This window comes from Typopeltis vanoorti, chromosome 25, assembly GCF_054136105.1.
Source record: "Typopeltis vanoorti isolate ZY-2024b chromosome 25, IOZ_Tvanoo_1.0, whole genome shotgun sequence".
Classification (NCBI taxonomy): domain Eukaryota; kingdom Metazoa; phylum Arthropoda; class Arachnida; order Uropygi; family Thelyphonidae; genus Typopeltis; species Typopeltis vanoorti.
The window spans coordinates 18,776,288-18,783,707 of NC_143573.1; the positions used below are offsets into that span (position 1 = coordinate 18,776,288).

The window sequence follows — 7,420 nt, forward strand, 5'->3', positions numbered from 1 at the left end:
TGATGTGGGCAAATATCAGAATAGGGAACTGGACAATGAGACTTATTTGTTCCTATGATCCCACAAAAGGTTCTACTAAGGTAGAAGTGGAAGAATTTTTTGAGGCTTTAGAGAAAGCCTCAAAAAATGACACAATGAAAAATGAAAAGTTGGTCCTTGTTGGGGATCTAAATAGCAGAGTAGGAAATGATCGTGAGACATACAAAAATATTTTGGGAAAATTTGGAGAAAAGAGCAAAGCTAATAATAATGGCAAATACCTGTTGGATTTCTGCTCAGGACATGGACTGGTAATTACTAACACAATGTTCCAACATACAAATATGCACAAATTCACATGGAGAGAAGAGGCAAGGATTAAGTCCATGAGACAACAATAACGTAGTCTCATGGACTACGTTATTGTTGATAGTGATGTTTTCTCCTTGGTGCAAAACACCAGAGTTTACAGAGGATTTGAAATTGAAAGTGATCACCAATTAGTTTTGAGCAAGATAAAACTGAAATTCATATTGAAAAGAAGAACATATAAGAAAGTTTTAAAGCGAATGAAAGTTGAGCATCTCTCAGATATGAACTGTTGACTAAAATACACAAACATTATTCAAGAAAAAATGAAAGAGTTAGAGAACAGGAATCAAACCTTGGAGATTCAGTGGCAAGCCTTGAAGAAAACCCTGATTGATTCAGCCAGAGAGGCATGTAGTGAGGTTGTCTGTAAGGATAAAAAAATCAGAACTCCATGGTGGACACAGGAAGTTAAAGAGGCAGTGAAGGAAAAGAAGAAAGCATATCAAAAGTTCCTGACAAATAAGTCAGCTTTTACTCTTACAGAATACAGAGACAAATGCAAGAATGCTAAACACTGTGTAAAACTAGCTAAACAAAAATTATGGGAGGACTTTGGTAAGAACATAGAAAATAAATATCAAGAAGGTGGCAAAATATTCTGGAGGTTGTTGAAGAAGCTCAGAAATGGAGGAAAATGTGCTGTAAAAGGAAGTAGAGATGATAAAGGTGACATGAAAACAGGAGAAAAAGATATATTTGAAGTATGGAGTAATTACTTCGTAAAATTGCTAAATAAAACAGCAGTGATAGCACAGTGGTAAAAAAACACACAGCATTCATGCAGTCAGAATACACATCTATACTTGAAGTAGAAAAAGTGTCAAAGGCCTAAGATGTGGAACGGCAGCAGGAGTATATGATATTCGACCAGAAATGCTCAAGTATGGAGGTATAAAAGTCTTACAGTGACTGCACTGCACACTTCAGAAGGCCTGGACCGAGGGACGAATTCCTGATGATTGGAGTAGAGCTCTCATAGTACCAATGTATAAAAAGGGAAATAAAACTGAATGTAAGAATTACAGAGGTATTTCTCTAGTGAGTGTTCCTGGTAAGATTTATGGCAGTATACTTGAGAAACGGTTGAGAAGAATTGTGGAAGAAAAGTTTGAAGAACAAGCTGGATTCAGGCCAAATAGATCAGATTTTTACTTTATGACAAATAGTGGAGAAATCATGGGAATATAACAAATATCTTTATTTAAGTTTTGTAGAGCTGGAAATGGCATGACAAGGTGTCAAAAGAGAAGCTATTCAATCGGCTACAATTATATGGTGTCAATGGGGCATTATATCAAGCAATACTTAATCCTTATTTGAGTTGTAAGTCAGCAGTTAGAATTGAAGGAAGTACAGGAAGATGGTTTAATGTTAAATCTGGTGTGAGACAAGGATGTACATCATTCTCACTGTTATTCATTATCTATATGGATCACATTATGAAGGAAAGTGGTATTAAACGTGATTAATGTCAGCTCTTTGCTTAATGCGACGATGTTATACTTCTAAATAAATCCGCTACAAGTTTGCAAGATTCCCTGACTAAATTGAATAACTGTTGTAATAGATATGGTATGAAGGTCAGCATTAAAAAGGCCAAGACAATGAACATAGGTAGAATTGTTGAAAATGTCAACTCTGTTGTGAACGGGGAACCTGTGGAACAAGTAAAACATTTCAGCTACTTAGGCACGATTTTTAGTGAAGATGGTAAATTAAATATGGAAATAGAAAACAGAATGAACAAAGCTGGTATGGTGGGAAGTCAATTGAATAAATTCATATGGAATAAGAGAGAAATTAGTCGGAACACTAAATTATCTGTATACAAGACAGTGTTCAAACCAGTTTTAACTTATGAATCTGAGAAAATGTCAACTCTGTTGTGAACGGGGAACCTGTGGAACAAGTAAAACATTTCAGCTACTTAGGCACGATTTTTAGTGAAGATGGTAAATTAAATATGGAAATAGAAAACAGAATGAACAAAGCTGGTATGGTGGGAAGTCAATTGAATAAATTCATATGGAATAAGAGAGAAATTAGTCGGAACACTAAATTATCTGTATACAAGACAGTGTTCAAACCAGTTTTAACTTATGAATCTGAGAGCTGGGTCAGAAGTAAAACACTTACCAAAGACTAGAGACCGCAGATATAAGAGTCCTGAGAAAGATTAGGAGCGTGAACAGATGGCATCAATGGCAACATCATATTAAAAACGAGGATATTAGGAAAGAACTTGACATTGTCAGCATCCAGGAATGCGTTAGCAGAGCTAATCTCAGGTAGTGATACGGTACAAAGTGCCTTAGACGATAGAATTATAAGATCTGATAATGTTGGAGTCTTGAGAGGTGACAGACTGCTTTGGAGATACATGGCAGGAATTTGATGATGATATTTGCTTTTTCCAAACATTTTTGTACATGGCAGGAGTTCGATGATGATGATGATATTTTTTCTTCTTTCAAACACAGTGCATTTCTTTCGTAGAAATAGAGAGAGAGAGAGAGAGAGAGAGAGAGAGATAGGTTCATAGATTTTTTTCCTTTCAAACCAATGGTAAACAACCGAATCGTATATCAATATTTTCATACCTCTTTACCATAAAATATGTTTTAATATCGATACAGATATGAAACGAATAAGCCATTTATTTAAGAGAAATGGCTGGTAGGTAAGAATACAGGGTGTTCGGGATAAATTTGACATATTTATAATTAATTATATTTTTCCGTAAGTTACATGTATTACCACACACTTCTCTTCATTTAAAAGTTTGGACCCTTCTTCATTCATATACAAGATGTCAGAAAGGATGGATAGCTGGAACCCACCTGAATCATGGAAGAGAATAACTTGTATCATGATGATTCGTGCCCGCCATCAAAATAAGGATATTACGACTGCTGCCCAATGCTCCCTGAATACAGTAAAAACAATCAGGCATGAACTAGAGACTCGCAATGGTGACTACGAGGATGTAGCAAGAAGAAAGATCCCTAGCAGACGATCTGATTGCGTTCGTACAGCAGAATTCCTCGCAAATCTGCAGGAACAGGTGTTGAAGAACCCTGGCATTGGAATTCGGGCTTTGTTCGTGGAGTTGCTAACTGTAGTCAAGCCGTGGATAACAAGGGTAGCCAATGGTAGGCCGTATGTATGGCAGCAGGATTCGGCCCCTTGCCACACCTCTGGGAAAAGTCAAAAATGGTTGTCTGAAAATTTCTACGACTTCACCAGTCCAAATGTTTGGCCTCCAAACTCCCCAGACCTTAACCCCATGGATTATTTTGTATGGGGCGCAGTTGAAAAAGACACCAATCGCACTTCCAGTAATACAAAAGCCCAGTTAATGGATAAAATTAAAACAGTTTTTGCGGCCCTTCCCAGGGAGACTGTAGCATCAGCTTGTTCGAGGTTCCGAAGCAGAATTGAAGCTGTGATCGATGCTAATGGTGGTTATTTTGAGTAAATCTTGTTGATAGTATTGTAATTAACTCTGCCTGTAATGTTTTTTTGTCAATTCATTAAATTTAATAGATACAAAGAAGATTTTCGTTTTCCTTACGAAACTGTCAAATTTATCCCGAACACCCTGTACATATTTTAAGTCGGAATGTTCTGTCCAACTACATAAATGAAGTATTATTTACAGAAGAAAGGGAATTCAAAAATAATTTATTTTTTAAAACAAAATTCCACGAAGATTATTCAATGAACGCATCCAGACCACGGTTCAACCCAACATTGCGTCTTTTGTATATTTATTTGACTGAACTCATTTTACAGCCGCAGTTTGGAAATCTGTTTTGTAACTTAGCGAGTTTTGAATCCATTTTTACATAATTCTTTACCTTCACGATTAAAGCCTTAAATGATGTGCAATAACAAAATAAAAGTTCCTTTGCAACTTAGGACCATTCATTTTGGAACTGATCCTTTCCTGAAGAACGCTGCACTACAAAAACGAGGTCATAGGAAGAGAACAGTTAGGATCTACAACTGTGGCGAAGTTTAAAATTTAGTAACTTACTGTGGCAATGAAAATAATTCCTTTTTCTCTTATTTAGGAATCGCTCAACTCTTTGAGGAACACTTCCAAGAACTGCGAGATCCCTGCAAACTCGCATTTTCCTCGACGACTGAACATTTTTTTTAAATTTTATTTATTGAAGCGAACACTGTTCATTCCCTTCAACTTACTTTACTGATTTCGTAGTACAACAGGTTGAATTGATTTATGTTTAATCCTATTAAATAATAATCTACATTCGTTACTAATATTCCCTTCTTTATCTACCCATGGATATCAGGTTTATTCAATACTTGAATGTATTCTTTCTCTTTGAGGAAGGCAATTAATAACAAAAAGTTCGCAAATCGTAGTAAGTTGTGACAGTTTCGTCCACTTCTTTTCATATTTGAAGGAATATATTAACGGGCATATTAAACGCAAGCGCGTTAATATCAAAAATTCATTTTTGATATTAACGTTTTGTGTTAGCTTTATTGTATGCAGCAACTTCACACACACACACACACACACACACACACACACGTGTGTGTGTTTCATCTCTTTCCTAGAGGTAGTACAACACGAGGCAACTCAGGGCAAAGGTGGAGAAAGTTACACGCACTTCGCAGTCTTTCAAAAATCAATTTGATATCTCGGGACCGGTATCAGATATTAAACTGATAAGAACAGGTACTATTAATTTCGCTTAGATACCTTTTTACACACACACCAGGAGCTGAGAGTTAGGCTAGAAATAAATCAGTTGATCAAAGAATAGAGACTACAGTTTATGCCTCTAAGAAAGATTAGGGGCATAAACAGTTAGCATCAATGGCAGAGTAATATTAAAAATGAAGACATTCAGAAGGAACTTAACATTGTTTGCAGTCAAGAAAGTATGACTGAGCAGGGCTAATCTAATGTGGTATGGCCACTTAAACATAATGAGAGAGGGGTTCGATTCCAAAATGGTAGGAAAGAGAACCGGAGGAAGACCAAGATGTAGGTGGATTATTTCGGTCAGAACTGCCTTAAAAGAACGAAATGTTAGACATGACAATATTGGAGTACTTACAAGTAACATATTAATTTGGAGAAAAATTGTTGATAGAAGATTAAACATAATGTAAACAATCACGACGTGATTAAACAATCACGTCGTGCTGTCATAGTAGCGTAAACATCCATTCAGGTACATATCAAGATATTGATGATGATGACGACATCTGAAGAGCCATATGCTCTAAATTCAATGTAGCTGCTCCTTTTGGCATGTACTAGAACAGCTTTTCCTAACCAGCAGAACTGGGAATATTACGAATTCCATTCAATTTGTGTCTAAAGAATTAGATATAAATGGATTTGGTGAGAACGATCTATTGTCAGAGAAGATGGCTTTCGATGAGGCCATAGGCATTGGTATGTTAATATGTACCAACTACATGCGCGAGTACATTTTTTTATAGAAAAGTCTGACGTATCCCATTTGGAAGTATAGTTACAGAAACACAACACTTAAACTTTCAACGCTGTCGGCTTCAGTTAGTCAGTGGCTTATGATTATTTGCTCTGCCAACGACAGGCCTTTGTATATATCCGAAAAGCAAGATAACTTTTACAGACAATACTCTGGTCTCATATCAAACTATGGAACAAGCAAAACTTTTGTAATCCGTCTGTGGCACTTTTAAGACCTTTTCTGTGAGAGCTGTTTTACAGGCATCCACAATGCCACTTCGAATGCATCTGCTCAACAGCTGCATTTCAAACTTTGGTTGATTTTATGCTCACTCTCGCCTAACTGTGGTTGCCATTCTTTGATCTACCTTTTGTGTGAATGATGATTTTCCTTCGAACAGACTGAAAGCAATATTTTTAAGCTGCATGCATTTAATTTAGGCGTGAAAAACATAGTAATAGATTAAATATCGCTCGTTATTCCAAAACTCTCATAATGACGAATAGATTAAAAATTGAAACTGAGAACGAGATTACGCCTTCGTTATATAAAATATTTCCGTATATAAATATGATGCGATTGCTTTGTTCTCTGAATCTCGCAGTTATTCTGAATGTTACGTGCGTGACACTAAGTGCGTGAAAAGATACATTAATATCTTTTCACTAAGTGCGTGAAGGTTTGAAGGCTAAGGACAGCTCTGTAACAGGCCATTAGCCCTAATGCCTAAAAAGGACACAAACGTGATTTGCTGTACATTACTGTACATCACTGTGATATAAGCGTACATTATAAAATATAAAAGGAAGTTGTGTATTAAATATCCCTCAGTTATTCTGAATAATGTATCTTTTCACTAAGTGCGTGAAGGTTTGCATCTGTTCGAGGATTTTAAAAAGGTAGCCGAGTTGTTAGGATGCCTAATTGCATCCTGAACTATTCTGGATTGGATCACTATTTATCTTTGCGTTTACGGCCTCAAGTAGTTCCAGATGGTTTTTCGATTGTTTAGTATGGGAAAGACAGGCCTCGATTACCATTAGCAGACGTTCGAAAAGCAAAAACGTTTTTATCAGGTCCTTACCAGAAAATAAATGATCGTTTTCTCTTCCAAAGTTCTAATACTGAGAAAACATTCACCCACCACAATTTTCCAACTTAATCGATAACGCAATTTCATCCAGGAAAGAAGTGTGACACATTTTCATCGCAGATTTTTCTTCGCTTTTGAAATGCACATACCTTAAGCAGGAAACTCTTTTTTCATACCGACAGCGTAGGCATCAACAGAAATTGAATCTCCAAGAGATGGGGTCCGCAACCAGGATAATTCCTGAGGTAGTAGTTAAGGGCAGTGTCTCCTATTAGAACATTGAGCTCTCCTTTATGTTTGCCTGCAGAAAAGGAAAGAATTTTAAGAAGGATACAAGACCAAGTGATTTTGTTGTATTCTTTTGAATGAATAATTTCTTTTGGGAAATAATCTTTCGAGTTAAAACATATCGACAGTAGTTTTCTTTAATGAAGATTATTTCATAGAAATAAAAAGATACTGTGTGTACTAAAACGCAGTTTCCGAATTTTTTTAA

The 7,420-nt window shown here is 36.2% G+C and overlaps 1 non-coding gene across 1 annotated transcript; it reads right to left on the reverse strand.

Annotated features, from left to right (window-relative positions):
- Positions 1-4,920: 4,920 nt before the first annotated feature.
- On the reverse strand, positions 4,921-5,119 carry LOC150092582 (U2 spliceosomal RNA). The gene has a single exon (XR_016550548.1). It is a non-coding gene; the product is annotated as a U2 spliceosomal RNA (small nuclear RNA).
- Between the last annotated feature and the right edge of the window lie 2,301 nt (positions 5,120-7,420).